Here is a 15,464-nt window from a genome sequence, read left to right on the forward strand (position 1 = left end):
GTTGTGAAACAGGTAAGTTGTACGTCTATATTTTTCATAAACTGTCAAGTTTCATATCATTGAAATACAAATGATTTCCAGATTCAAAAGGAGGTTAATGTAAACACACAAAATGCTCCAGACAATAATGGCACCAAGGACATGTTTACACAAACATATAGTAAAGCTGTAAGGCAAGGTCAAGATACCATGATTAGTAAAACAAAAGAAAAAAAATCACATGATTTTATAATAAAATAAACTTTATTCAAAAAAATATCTATTTTTGGATATTTTTGTAAATCCATTAAAAGAAAAATACAGTGTTCCTTACATTTACTTTGACTTTTATTGAATTGCAGACAGTTTGAACCCAAGATTTTCATGTTTTATCTGCTCGACTTTATTTCATTTGTTAATATACCTCCATTCCTGCATTTCAGGCCTGCAACACATTCCAAAAAAAGTTGAGACGGGGGCATTTAAGGGCTTGTAATGAGGTGAAAAATCTAAATAATGATGTGATTCCAAACAGGTGATGTCAGCAAGTGATTGTAATAATGGTTTGGTACAAAATCAGCATCCAGCAGAGGCTGAGTCTTTGATGAGCAAAGATGATCAGAGGATCTCCAGTTTGTCAACACGTGTGAGAAAATGATTGATTGTTTAAAAACAATGTACCTCAAAGAAAGATTGGAAGGGATTTGCATATTTCTCCCTCTACAGTGCATAATATCAATAAACCATTCAAGGAATCGGGAGGAATTTCAGTGCGTAAAAGCCAAGGGCGCAAGCTTAAGCTTAATGCCTGTGATCTTCGATTCCTCAGATGGCACTGCATCAAGAACCACCACTCAACAAGAAGAATGAGACAAAATAAAAGCTGAAACACTAAATCACTTGGTATCCTCGGTGCCAAAACGTCTTTTAAGTGTGGTGAAAAGGAATGGCAACATTACAAAGTGGTAAATGCTTTACTGTCCCAACTTTTTTGGAATGTAAGACACGTTTTTTTTTTATTATTATTTGCATTTTTCATGCTGTCCCAACTTTTTCTGATTTGGGGTTGTAGAATTGTTTTGGGAAGTGGGTGTGGGGTGTATTTAATAACTAATTACCTAAAAATAAACCATAGTAATTTTTAAGTTTCAGATCAAGTAGTGCCAGCATTGACGCACTTACCTACTTATACTCAGATTTTTTCATAAGCATTTTATGCATTTTTACATATTTTTCCCAAACTAGCTAAATCCAATTACCCACTGCTGCAGACCCCTACCCTGACTGTGGAGTATCATATCTAACACAATTATTATGAGCAAGAGGTACAAATCTAATAAAAGATAAATATAATAAAACATTGTGGCTGCAGTGATTGTAATAAATAGTTCTGGGGTTTAAAATATGTATATGTCAAAAACAATTTATTTAATGTGAATATTTCAGAAATGTTAGCAGCCACGGTAATGGAGCTGATAACATCTTTTCATCTTTCATATATATTGTCATCTTTCAAGTATTTGGACACATGACTACGGGCTTGTTGTAAATCTTATTTAAAAAATGGTATTAAAATAGAGTGAACATTATCTAAAGTATGCCTATGGGAATGTGTACCAATTCAGCAAAAAAAAAAAGGCATATGTATGGCTGGGCACTGATGTTGGTCAAGAAAGCCTAAGCTGATGCTCAAGTTCATTTTAAAGCTGTTTGGTGGGGCTGATGTCAGGGCATTTTGAAGGCCACTGGAGTTCTTTTCAACCAAGCTTTTCTTCATGTCTTTATAGAACTGAATTCATGCACAGAGGTATAGTCATGCGGGAACAGTCAAAGGCCTTCCCTAAACTGTTGCTGCGAAGTTGGAAGCATACATATACAGTAGAGTACTGTGCAAAAGTTAAAGAATAAGTATGCTGGCCGCTCAGGTGGCGCAGCGGTAAAAAGACACGCTGGAACCAGAGCTGGGATCTCAAATACACTGTATCGAATCTCAGCTCTGCGTGCCGGCTAAGGCTGAGCGGCCACATGAACAACGATTGGCCTGTTGTTCAGATATGGGCGGGACTAAGCCGGATGGGGTCTCTCTCTCATGGCTGGTGCAATTACGATTGATGGCGCCTGCACAGAGATGAGAAAAGAGTGCTGTCAGGGTGTGTCTCTCCGTACACAACGCTGAGCTGCACTGCACTCGTCAAAGTGTAAGTGATAAGACGCATACGGCATGCTGCCCACGTGTCGGAGGGGGCGTGGGTTAGCTTCGTTCTCCTCAATCAGAGCAGGGATCGGCATTGGTGGAGAGGAAGCATGACGCAATCGGGCAATTGGACGCGTTAGAAGGGAGAAAAAGGGGAGAAAATGCATAAAGAAAATAATAATAAAAAAAAGAATAAGAATGCTTTCAAAAATGAAAGTGTTAATATTAAACAAAAAAAATATTTAAATCAATTTGTCTTCAAAATAGCATCAATTCTTCTAGGTACACTTCTAAGTCAGGGATTTCGTAGGATTGTAGTCAGGTGTATGATTAACCAATTATACCAATCAGGTGATAATGATCATCATTTTTATACGCAGGTTAAAACACAGTAATTAAGTGATACAGAAACAGCTGTGTAGGAGGCTTCAAACTACAAACAGCCAAACTCAAAGATGAGATTGTGGAAGACAATCCCTAGTTTCATACCACAGGTCATACACCATGGCAAAAATCATAACAGCAACAAGACACAAGACAAAAGGACAAAAAAGCACAAAAAAACGGGCAGCACTGGGGACTGTAGATGCAGTGGTCAGCCAAGAAAACTCAGTGCAGTAGATGAAAGACACATCATGCTTACTTCCCTTCGAAATTGGAAGACGTGCAACAGTGCCATCAGCTCAGAACTGGCAGATACAGTACCAGTGGGACCCAGGTACCCATCTACTGTTTCAAGAAGTCTGGCCAGAAGTGGACTTCATGGAAGAATTGTCGGCAAAAAGGCCATACCTTCGACATGGAAACAAGGCCATGCGACTCAACCATGCATGAAAACGTGGGAAGTGGGGTGCAGAAAAATGGTCGCAGGTGCTCTGGATTGATGAGTCAAGATTTGAAATATTTGGCTGTAACAGAAGGCAGGGCTGACGAGTGGTGCAATAATGAGCGTCTGCACACTGAAAAAAAATGATTCTTTGCCTTAAAAAGCCATACTTATAATAATCAATAGCTGTTTTTAGTATTACTTAATTGAAATGAGTATATACACCGATCAGCCATAACATTAAAACCACCTCCTTGTTTCTACACTCACTGTCCATTTTATCAGCTCCACTTACCATATAGAAGCACTTTGTAGTTCTACAATTACTGACTGTAGTCCATCTGTTTCTCTGCATGCTTTATTAGCCCCCTTTCATGCTGTTCTTCAATGGTCAGGACTCTCTCAGAACCACTACAGAGTAGGTATTATTTGGGTGGTGGACTATTCTCAGTCCAGCAGTGACAGTGATGTGTTTAAAAACTCCATCAGCGCTGCTGTGTCTTATCCACTCATACCAGCACAACACACACTAACACACCACCACCATGTCAGTGTCACTGCAGAGCTGAGAATGATCCACCACCTAAATAATACCTACTCTGTGGTGGTCCTGGGAGAGTCCTGACCATTAAAGAACAGCATGAAAGGGGGCTAACAAAGCGTCATTGTCACTGCTGTGTCATAGTCCACCAACCTAAAATATCAGGCCAACAGCTCCACGTGGGCAGCGTCCTGTGACCACTAATGAAGGTCTAGAAGATGACCAACTCAAACAGCAGCAATAGATGAGCGATCGTCTCTGACTTAACATCTACAAGGTGGACCAACTAGGTAGGAGTGTCTAATAGAGTGGACAGTGAGTGGACACGGTATTTAAAAACTCCAGCAGCACTGCTGTTTCTGATCCACTCATACCAGCACAACACACACTAACACAACACCACCGTGTCAGTGTCACTGCAGTGCTGAGAATCATCCACCACCTAAATAATACCTACTCTGTGGTGGTCCTGACAATTGAAGAACAGGGTGAAAGCAGGCTAAAAAAGTATGTAGAGAAACAGATGAACTACAGTCAGTAATTGTAGAACTACAAAGTGCTTCTATATGAAACAAAGAGGTGGTTTTAATGTTATGGCTGATCGGTGTACAACTCAGAAATGTCATTATTCTCTGAACTCGAATAAATACATTAAATGAAATCATATTTGAGTTGTTTCCACTCCGGTTCAAATTCAAGTTCATCCAACTCTCTCCAGCACGGTAAATCTAGAAGAAGACGACACAGGTCATATCTTTCATGAGCATTTTCGTGCTACCTTCAGCCATTTTACAGCTCCAGAGCCTCTTATCAGGTAAGATAATGCAATATGAATTAAACTAAGTCTCATTTCAGTTAGATTTTTTGCTAATGACTACCATTTCTGATCGAAGCTAATTGTGTTTCTGCTATTTTATCTTTTTGTTGCTGCCAAGTATGCTAACCAAGCATCTTATCTATTTAACTAGCTAGCAAGTTAGCACTAGCTTTAGCTAGCTAATGTTTTTAACCAAAATATGTGATGATATAGTCGTATGTATGGCTTGATAAGACATCTTTTCAATAATTCTTTAATTTTACAGATATGACAAGACCTGCTTAATCTGCCCTGTGAGCTGCTTGGTTAAATGGTTTGATTTGAGCAATTGCAAAATAAAAAAAATATCCGAGTTAGTGTTAGCTAGCAAGCTTCTTTACATTGGTTTGACTATTTAAAAAAAATTTCTCTACCCTTCCCCAGATCTGTACCTCAATACAATCCTGTCTCGGAGATCTGCAGACAATTCCTTGGACTTCTTGGCTTGGTTTGTGCTCTGACATGCACTGTCTACTATGGGACCTTATATAAACAGGTGTGTGCCTTTCCAAATCGTGTCCAATCAACTGATTTTAGCACAGGTGGACTCCAATCAAGTTGTAGAAACATCTGAAGGATGATCAGTGGAAACAGGATGCACCTGAGCTCAATTTTGAGTGTCGTGGCAAATGCTGCAAATACTGATGTACATGCAGAGGTGGAAAGAGTACTAAAATATTGTACTCAAGTAAAAGTACTATTACTTTGATGAATTTTAACTTAAGTACGAGTAAAATTACTAGTCTACAAATCTACTCAAGTAAAACTAACTCATTTAAAATGCACTCAGAGTAAACGTTACTTAGTTACTTTTTTAACAAGAGAGGGTGTATCTCCTGTGTAATGCAAACAGGACAAGTGGATATATCTCACAATAGTTGTTTTTAATTCAAATATAATAGAAAAAAAACATGTTGATACAACATTTAAAACATTTAGGGATGTGTAATGTGTCATTTTAGTACAGACCATCCCATAAAACTTTTTCAAACTGTATAACCACTGAAGTTGGCATTAATTGTGGATTCTAAAGACCAGCCTTCTTTTATCACCAACAAATACCAAACAACAGTCATACTGCAAATCTCATAACTCAAAACAAGTTAAGGTTACAGGTGTTGTGACTTTCACTAAATGACCCAAAGAAAACCTTCAAGATGTAAGACAAAACTTTGCCATTCTTTGACATCAGACTATGTTACTATGAAACATCAAACTCCAAACATGTTCAACTTTTAAAATCACCCTTCCCTACTCTATACCTAGATTACAGCTTCTTTATTTTAGCACCAGTTTATTTTCCATCGCAGAATTCACTGCAAGATTCCTTTGAGTCGGCCTGACATAATATGTAAAGTTGAATGAACCTAATACAGTTAAGTTGGTGAAACAAACGTTATTTAGTTCAATGTTAAATCAACTTAAAAAGGTCAATGCAAAACGTTGCCTTGATTTTTTTTTAAGTAAATGGTGGAGGTTCTTTGCAAGTTTGGGGCTGCAGGGCCGCTCAGGTGGCGCAGCGGTAAAGTACGCCAGCTCACCAGAGTTGGGGTTTCGAATACATCGTTTCGAATCTCAGCTCTGCCTTTCCGACTAGGCTGGGCGGCTGTATGAACAACGATTGGCTGTTGTTCAGGGATAAAGGGTAAGAAAGTCGGATCATAGGTCCTCATAACTGGTGCGACTGGCTGACTGATGGCGCCTGCACAGGGCTGAGAAATAATGCTGATGGTGGTGTGGCCCTCCATACACAGTGCCCATCAAGTATATGAACTCGACTCATGCAGGTGAAAAATGCAGTCTGTACTGACTGTGCGTACTGGAGGGGGCGGAAGTCAGTTGAGAGGCGTCCTCAGTCAGCGGTAAGGGGTCGAATCAGTATAGAGGACGCATTCAGGGTAATTGGACACGACTAGACTGGGGGGGAAAAATTGGGGGAAAAAGAGGGGAAAAAATATAAATTAAAAAAAGTTTGGGGCTGCATTTCAGCAAATAGAGTTGAGGATTTGGTCAGGAGTAATAGTGTCCTTAATGCTGAAAAATACAGGCAGATACATATCCATCATGAAGTATCATCAGGGAGTATTTTATTAAAATGCAGTAAAAACAATAATCTGGATTTTGTAAATATAATAACATTTTGAATTTGATGCCTGCCACCCACTCCAAAAAGGTTGTGACAGAGGCGTGTTTATCCCAGTGTTTCATCCCTTTTCCTATTAATGAGACTTTTAATGGTTTAGGACCTGAAAAAACGAGTTGTTGCAGTTTTGCAAGTGGAATTTTTCTCCTTTTTGCTTGATATGAGACTTCAGCTGCTCAACAGTTTAGGATCAATGTTGTCTAATACTCCTCTTCATGCTGCACTGTGATGACGACCTTGATCACACCGTAATCCAATCTACATTTTCCTTTTATGCACAAGCACGTTATAATAAAGCAATAAGCCACGAGAGACCGTGCGTTACTGCGATTCTATCACGGGGAAGGTTATTTTAAAACGTCTTTCCCCGTGATAAAATCATAGCAGTAACGCACGGTCTCGAGTGGCTTATTGCTTTTATAAAACGGCAGTCAACATAAAATATAATAAAATACAACAATGTTCAATTTATAAATGTTTTTATTTACAAAAAGCATTCTTCTGCGACCCCAGGTAGTTCGTTAACAGTGTTGCTAGGCAACATGAGGGCGAACATAACATTCGCTTTTTCTTTTCAGTGGCGTATAGGCTCTATGCACGACTGTCTTCCGGGTTCTCGTATACTGGCAGATCAACTTCCGGTATTCATTTGCCGGTCGTCAACAAGCAGATAACGTTAGGCATGGCTCTCTTTTACACTTGTTGTCTTCAAGATTAACCTCGTCTGACAGTGAACGATTTAGACCGACCGACGCATGGTTTGTACTGCTTCTTCTAACAAGCGGGAAAAAGGATTTTAAATGTACAACTCCAGCGACATTGACAAATATGAAGGTAAGTACGTTAGCAAACATTTCCTTAGAACCATGCAAGTAGGGTAGTTGTAAACTGGTTAGTGGTTGTTTTGCTAGACTAGACAAACACTACATCTAGCTTGACAGACCAGTATTAAGATTCATGTTTTAGTTAGCTTTGAAGCATACCATTACAATTTCATTTTTATGCATATTCTGCTTGCACAGTGCCAGGTTAGGCAAGCTTTAAGATAGTGTCAAATCCCATGTATTAATGATGTTCAAACAACAATAAATATATATATGTATGTGTGTTCAATTCCCAGGTGGAGTGGTCCGGGTTCTTTCTGTGTGAGGTTTGCATGTTCTCCCTGTATCTGCGTGGGTTTCCTCCGGCAGCTCCTGTTTCCTCCCACAGTCCATAGACGTGCAAGTGAGGTGAATTGGAGATACAAAATTGTTTGATATTAAAACTTGAACTGATGAATTTTGTGTAATGAGTAACTACCATTTCTGTCATGAATGTAACCAAAGTGTAAAACATGATGTTAAAATCCTAATACAACATAAAACAAACTAAACATATCTGACTGGATATATTAGCAATTTACCCTCAATCTTTTGATTAAGTGTAAAAAGTTTTGTTCACCAATATATGAATGAGTTATCTTTTATTCATTATCAAATGTTATATGTCAGACCATAATAAATTTCCTGTCAATTGATTAATTTGATGTTACAGTATTAACATGTCTTTCTCCAAAAACATATTTGTTGTAAATGCGAGGAGGAACTTTGATTTTTTTATTCTTATGTTTATTACAGCAGGTTATCAAGAATTAAAGTCATTACAGAATTTATCAGTGTCAAGCTGGCAGCAATGGGGTATCAAATATACAGTGCCTTGCAAAAGTATTCAGCCCCCTTGAACTTTTCAACCTTTTGCCACATTTCAGGCTTCAAACATAACGATATGAAATTTTAATTTTTTGTGAAGAATCAACAACAAGTGGGACACAATCGTGAAGTGGAACGAAATTTATTGGATATTTTAAACTTTTTTTAGAAATAAAAAACTAAAAAGTGGGGCGTGCAATATTATTCAGCCCCTTTACTTTCAGTGCAGCAAACTCACTCCAGAAGTTCAGTGAGGATCTCTGAATGATCCAATGTTGACCTAAATGACTGATGGTGATAAATAGAATCCACCTGTGTGTAATCAAGTCTCCGTATAAATGCACCTGCTCTGTGATAGTCTCCGAGTTCTGTTTAAAGCGCAGAGAGCATCATGAAGACCAAGGAACACACCAGGCAGGTCCGAGATACTGTTGTGGAGAAGTTTAAAGCCGGATTTGGATACAAAAAGATTTCCCAAGCTTTAAACATCTCAAGGAGCACTGTGCAAGCGATCATATTGAAATGGAAGGAGTATCAGACCACTGCAAATCTACCAAGACCCGGCCGTCCCCCTAAACTTTCAGCTCAAACAAGGAGAAGACTGATCAGGGATGCAGCCAAGAGGCCCATGATCACTCTGAATGAACTGCAGAGATCTACAGCTGAGGTGGGAGACTCTGTCCATAGGACACAATCAGTCGTACACTGCACAAATCTGGCCTTTATGGAAGAGTGGCAAGAAGAAAGCCATTTCTCAAAGATATCTATAAAAAGTCACCTGGGAGACACACCAAACATGTGGAAGAAGGTGCTCTGGTCAGATGAAACCAAAATCGAACTTTTTGGCCACAATGCAAAACGTTATGTTTGGCGTAAAAGCAACACAGCTCATCACCCTGAACACACCATCCCCACTGTCAAACATGGTGGTGGCAGCATCATGGTTTGGGCCTGCTTTTCTTCAGCAGGGACAGGGAAGATGGTTAAAATTGATGGGAAGATGGATGGAGCCAAATACAGGACCATTCTGGAAGAAAACCTGTTGCAGTCTGCAAAAGACCTGAGACTGGGACGGAGATTTATCTTCCAACAAGACAATGAACCAAAACATAAAGCAAAATCTACAATGGAATGGTTCACAAATAAACGTATCCAGGTGTTAGAATGGCCAAGTCAAAGTCCAGACCTGAATCCCATCGAGAATCTGTGGAAAGAGCTGAAAACTGCTGTTCACAAACGCTCTCCATCCAACCTCACTGAGCTCGAGCTGTTTTGCAAGGAAGAATGGGCAAAAATTTCTGTCTCTCGATGTGCAAAACTGATAGAGACATACCCCAAGCGACTTGCAGCTGTAATCGCAGCAAAAGGTGGCGCTACAAAGTATTAACGCAAGGGGGCTGAATAATATTGCACGCCCCACTTTTCAGTTTTTTATTTCTAAAAAAAGTTTAAAATATCCAATAAATTTCGTTCCACTTCACGATTGTGTCCCACTTGTTGTTGATTCTTCACAAAAAATTACAATTTCATATCGTTATGTTTGAAGCCTGAAATGTGGCAAAAGGTTGAAAAGTTCAAGGGGGCTGAATACTTTTGCAAGGCACTGTATATGCTGTTCAGTTCAAAACCTTGTATCATGTTACAAAAGAGAAAAAAAAAACGTCCATTTGAAGTTAAATGTAAAAAGATTTTATTTCAAGTCTTTTTAACGCCATTCAAGTGGTCTATTCATTGTGAAATGAATGTTAAACAACTGCCAGATTCACAAAACGTAAGAAACAGCAAAAACTGTTTTACACACTCAATATAGAAGCACTTTGTAGTTCTACAATTACTGACTGTAGTCCATCTGTTTCTCTACATGCTTTGTTAGCCCCCTTTCATGCTGTTCTTCAATGACTCTCCCAGGACCCCCACAGAGTAGGTATTATTTAGGTGGTGGATGATTCTCAGCACTGCAGTGACACGGACATGGTGCTGGTGTGTTAGTGTGTGTTGTGCTGGTATGAGTGGATCAGACACAGCAGCGCTGCTGCAGTTTTTAAACACCTCACTGTCACTGCTGGACTGAGAATCGTCCACCAACCAATAACATCCAGCCAACAGTGCCTCATGGGCAGCGTCCTGTGACCACTGATGGTCTAGAAGATGACCAATTGAAACAGCAGCAATAGATGAGTGATCGTCTCTGACTTTATGCCTACAAGGTGGACCAACAAGGTAGGAGTGTTTAATAGAGTGGACAGTGAGTGGACACGGTGTTTAAAAACTCCAGCAGCACTGCTGTGTCTGATCCACTCATACCAGCACAACACACACTAACACACCACCAGCATGTCATTGTCACTGCAGTGCTGAGAATCATCCACCACCTAAATAATACCTGCTCTGTGGGGGTCCTGGTCATCAAGAACAGAAAGGAGGCTAACAGTATAGAAAGAAACAAATTAACTACAGTTTGTAATTGTAGAACTAATAAAATAATCAAAGAGTGTAGACATAAGAGGTATGTTTACATAATGAAGAGGCTTTTGTTGGCTTTTTATGCTTTTGTTTAAAAACAGAGTATAAACTATAATATATATATTTACAATATTTAAATGTGCACGTTCTTTAAAAAATTACAGTCAAAAACGAATGTTTAGCTCCATCCCTTGACAAGTGGTCCAATCTCACGATACAGTAAACAGCTGATTTATGCTCTGATAGCGATCACTGTGTCAAACAACTTATTCTTTTTAACCCGTCGGATGCAGCGTTCAACATGAACCCTGAGAATGTACCGATCCACCCCGATCTTGTTTTTGAAAACACAAAACCTTCTTACTAATTTTAGAACTCAAACTCGTATATTCGCCGCTATACGACACGTTGTGATTAGAAATTTGCCGGTGTTTATAACAAACCGGAAGCTAGACTGCCCGACTAACGCTAAACGGAAACGCGTCACAGAGCTTGCGTGCATAGAGCCTATTAATATGGAATGATGTGAGGTGGTCATAGGTGTGCGTTTATCGGGGATTTTACAACGGCTTCGAACGCGGCTCAGCCAATCAGATTTTAGGACCGGAACTATCCGTTTTATAAACGCGAATAAAGCCCACCAGAAAATGATGCGCACATCCGAGAGAAAATGCGGTATAAAGAACATTCGCAAGCAGTAAAACGAAAATGCGTGCGTGTTAACGTATTGGGAAATGACCTGTGGACATCAGTGAAACAAGGTGCTCCTACCTGGACGTCCCGGCAAAAACCGAGCGCAATGCAAAATTCTGTCCTATAAGAAAGAGGAAGAGCTCACTCATACGGAGGAGGAGGGGAGCCGCACAAACAGCCGGTATGAACACTTAAAAGGAAAAGAACGAAACAACGCACTGAAATACCGATACCATTTTGTATGTGAAATAATGATGTCGATGTGATATCACTGTAAATTAATTGTGTATGTAGTAATGATATATACAGAAACTGTAAAAAGGACTACCCTCGAGGAACTAATGGTTTAACCCAGAAGGAGCTGGCGCGAACCAAACCGCATTTAAGCAGCTCATTCTGAGTGAGAGTAATAATAGTACATGTACTAATAGTCAAGTGGTTGTATTATGGGAAGAATCCCAGTAGTCCTGGTGGAATGATTTAAGGCAGGGTAATGTCACTAATTACCTGGTGTGATAAAATCCAGCTTGTAAATATTGTATAGTTTTGTTTGTACACTGATCAACCATAACATTGAAACCACCTCCTTGTTTCTACACACACTGTCCATTTTACCAGCTCCACTTACCATATAGGAGCACTTTGTAGTTATACATATACTGACTGTAGTCCATCTGTTTCTCTGCATGCTTTGTTAGCCCCCTTTCATGCTGTTCTTCAATGGTCAAGACCCCCACATGACCACTACAGAGCAGGTATTATTTGGGTGGTGGATCATTCTCAGCACTGCAGTCACAATGACATGGTGGTGGTGTGTTAGTGTGTGTTGTGCTGGTATGAGTGGATAAGACACAGCAGCGCTGATGGCGGTTTTAAACACCTCACTGTCGCTGCTAAACTGAGAATAGTCCACCAACCAAAAATATATCAGGCCAACAGCACCCAATGGGCAGTGTCCTGTGACCACTGATGAAGGTCTAGAAGATGACCAACTTAAACAGCAGCAATAGATGAGCGATCGTCTCTGACTTTACATCTTCAAGGTGATTTCTAATATCTAATTTCCTTCGGGATCAATGAAGTATCTATCTACCTACCTACCTACCTACCTACCTACCTACCTACCTACCTACCTACCTACATACCTACCTACCTACCTACCTACCTACCTACCTACCTATCTATCTATCTATCTATCTGGACCAACTAGGCAGGAGTGTCTAATAGAGTGGACAGTGAGTAGACACGGTATTTAAAAACTCCAGGAGTGCTGCTGTGTCTGATCCACTCATACCAGCACAACACACACTAACACACACTAACACACCACCACCATGTCATTGTAACTGCAGTGCTGAGAATGATCCACCACCATAATAATACCTGCTCAGTAGATGGTGAAAGACTATTTGGTACAAAGATGTAAGCCATGACCCATCATTGCTTGTAAACAATGAGCCTTTGGTGGGTCCTTATGCAACACTGTAACTTAAATATTTTATAAACTTACCCCCTACTGTGTTAGATCAAACAGCCATATTGAGATCATGGTAATACTGCTAATAAAGAGAATGTTTTTTCATGTAACAGAGAAACAGCTAGCAAAAACAGCATCATGGGTATTCTAGCAGTTATGTGTCAAAGGCAGCAACAATAAAGGTGTTAAACACTTAAAAAGAATCACACTGTTTGAAAAACTGATTGAAAGCAGTTGTCAAGTGGTGCTTTACAGTGACTGCAACAAGTCCATCTTTGCCTCGAGTGGGAGTTTGAAAAGTCAATTCATGAGGTGAAAGAAAGACAGCAGGAGTGAAAGACTGGGGTCAAAGGAAAAGGTTGTTTTTTCCCCCGATTTTGTAAGTACTTTTATTGTAGTTCATCTGCACGACTGCTTTATCTGCTCTGCTGCAACTCTGTGTTTAATGTGCATGATGATGTGTCAGACTAAATAAAACCAATAATTCCTATATACATCACAGTTTCTATATTATAAAGTCACCTTTACACATATACGTTTGCTATTTCAGCCATTGGATTGGTCATTTCAATAGACAAAAATGGCTGTAAAATGGATAATAATAATAATAAAAATAATAATATAATAAAATTTATAATTTTTTAATATACTGTTTATGCATTTTCTCTCCTTTTTGTCCCGACTTTAGTGTATCCAATTACCCAATTGCATTATGCTTCCTCTCTATTAATGTTGATCACCCTGGTTGAAAAGAGCAAGACTGACACACGCCCCCTCCGACACGTGTGCAGTAGCCGACTGCATCTTTTCACCTGCATGAGGCGAGTTCATATGTGGATCAGCTTTGTGTACAGAGAGCCACACCCTGATCAACGCATTATCCCCGTCTCTGTGCAGATGCCATCAATCAGCCAGCAGTCCCTATCTGGCACCCAACCTGTATGAACAACAGTCAAACGTTGTTCATGTAGGCGCCCAGCCTGTCGGATAGCAGAGCTGAGATTCACACCCTGATAGCGCATTATCCCCCGTCTCTGTGCAGATGCCATCAATCAGCCAGCAGAGGTCATAACTGCATCGGGTTATGAGGAGTCCCTATCCGGCTCCCAACTTGTATGAACAACAGCCAATCGTTGTTTATAGAGGCACACAGCCTGCCGGAAAGCAGAGCTAAGATTCTAAACGATGAGTTGGAAAAGTCAGCTATGGTGTGCTAGAGTGTTTTACCGCTGCACTACCTGAGCACCCGCATGATAATTGATTTCAACGTGGACCCTTTCTGCTCATCACATCATGTCTGTCCTTCTAGGTTTACTTTATTGAACCCACATAATATTTATTTTACCCACACAACACTGGGGTATCTGTGGCCCCAAAGATCATAACAGAAAAGTCAGTGTCAACAGAACACAAAGTTTAACAGTACATGCAATGCTCTGAAGTGCATAGTGGGTAAAAGAAGGAAGTCGGAGACGGTAAGGCTTGATGCTTTGAAACCTTATGTCTTCATAAGAATTCATTCTCTGGAACTTTTAGTTTGGGTTGTCATGCAGCTTTACACCTTAGGATCATAAGATTTTGAGGTGTGTCCGTGGTAATTTGTGTCCATTTGGTTAAAAGAATATTTAATAAATATGATGTTGAACAAGAAGGCATTGCTTGCAATCTGTACAGGTCACAATAAATTGACCTTATTTTATACACATCTTAGTAATGAGTGTGTGAAACACCTGCACTCAGTAATTCCAAAGGATGACCACATACTTTTTACCATATATTATAACTTCTCACCATAAAGCATTGTGGAGTCTTTCTCCTGCATTTCACTCAGTATGCATGGGAGTGTGTTGATCGGGTTAGGACTGACATGGTGTCTGACGACAACCCCGGTTCACCCCGGACTGTGTTCCTGCATAATTGAAGGTATGTGACAGCATTGTCCTCAGCAGCTGTGTGCAGTGGTCCAGGGTGACCTGCCAGACGCTGATGGGCTCTGGCTGCTCCACCATCCTGTTGGGAATTCTTTTAGTCTCGTTTTTTACCGCGGTGTGATGACCTAGCTGTACTGTAATTCAAGGCACATAGTCAGTTGAAAAGCCAGTGTTTCTTCAATTTAGCAAACTAAATACATAGATTTGGTTAATAAAATGTACTGTTATTATTTATTCATTGTTTTTCACCAATCATTCTGTTCTGGCCAGGGCCTTGGTGGGTCCAAAGCTACTCTGTAATCTACATTGTAATCTATTAAAATTAAGCAATTACTATTAAAACATGAGGCTATATAACAGCAGGTTACAACACATGGTGTCTGACATGCCTGCCAAAAATGAGACAAGAAAATACCAAGCACATTCTAGATTTGCTTCCACTGTTGCCAAAACACCCATAATATAGCATATGTACATACACTGATCAGCCATAACATTAAAACCACCTCCTTGTTTCTACACTTAGTGTCCATTTTATCAGCTCCACTTACCATATAGAAGCACTTTGTAGTTCTACAGTTACTGACTGTAGTCCATCTATTTCTCTACATACTTTTTAGCCTGCTTTCACCCTGTTCTTCAATGGTCAGGACCACCACAGAGCAGGTAT

At 39.8% G+C, this 15,464-nt stretch overlaps 1 protein-coding gene and 1 long non-coding RNA gene across 2 annotated transcripts in view; one reads left to right on the top strand and one right to left on the bottom strand.

The window, feature by feature from the left end:
• The window catches only part of fstl5 (follistatin-like 5), a 267,906-nt gene that overhangs the window by 126,048 nt on the left and 126,394 nt on the right, over window positions 1–15,464 (bottom strand). The window lies entirely within an intron of this gene.
• On the top strand, window positions 7,135–8,058 carry LOC134319463 (uncharacterized). Its single transcript, XR_010013511.1, has 2 exons — window positions 7,135–7,373; window positions 7,660–8,058. It is a non-coding gene; the product is annotated as an uncharacterized LOC134319463 (long non-coding RNA).

Source organism: Trichomycterus rosablanca, chromosome 8 (assembly GCF_030014385.1).
Source record: "Trichomycterus rosablanca isolate fTriRos1 chromosome 8, fTriRos1.hap1, whole genome shotgun sequence".
Lineage (NCBI taxonomy): Eukaryota > Metazoa > Chordata > Actinopteri > Siluriformes > Trichomycteridae > Trichomycterus > Trichomycterus rosablanca.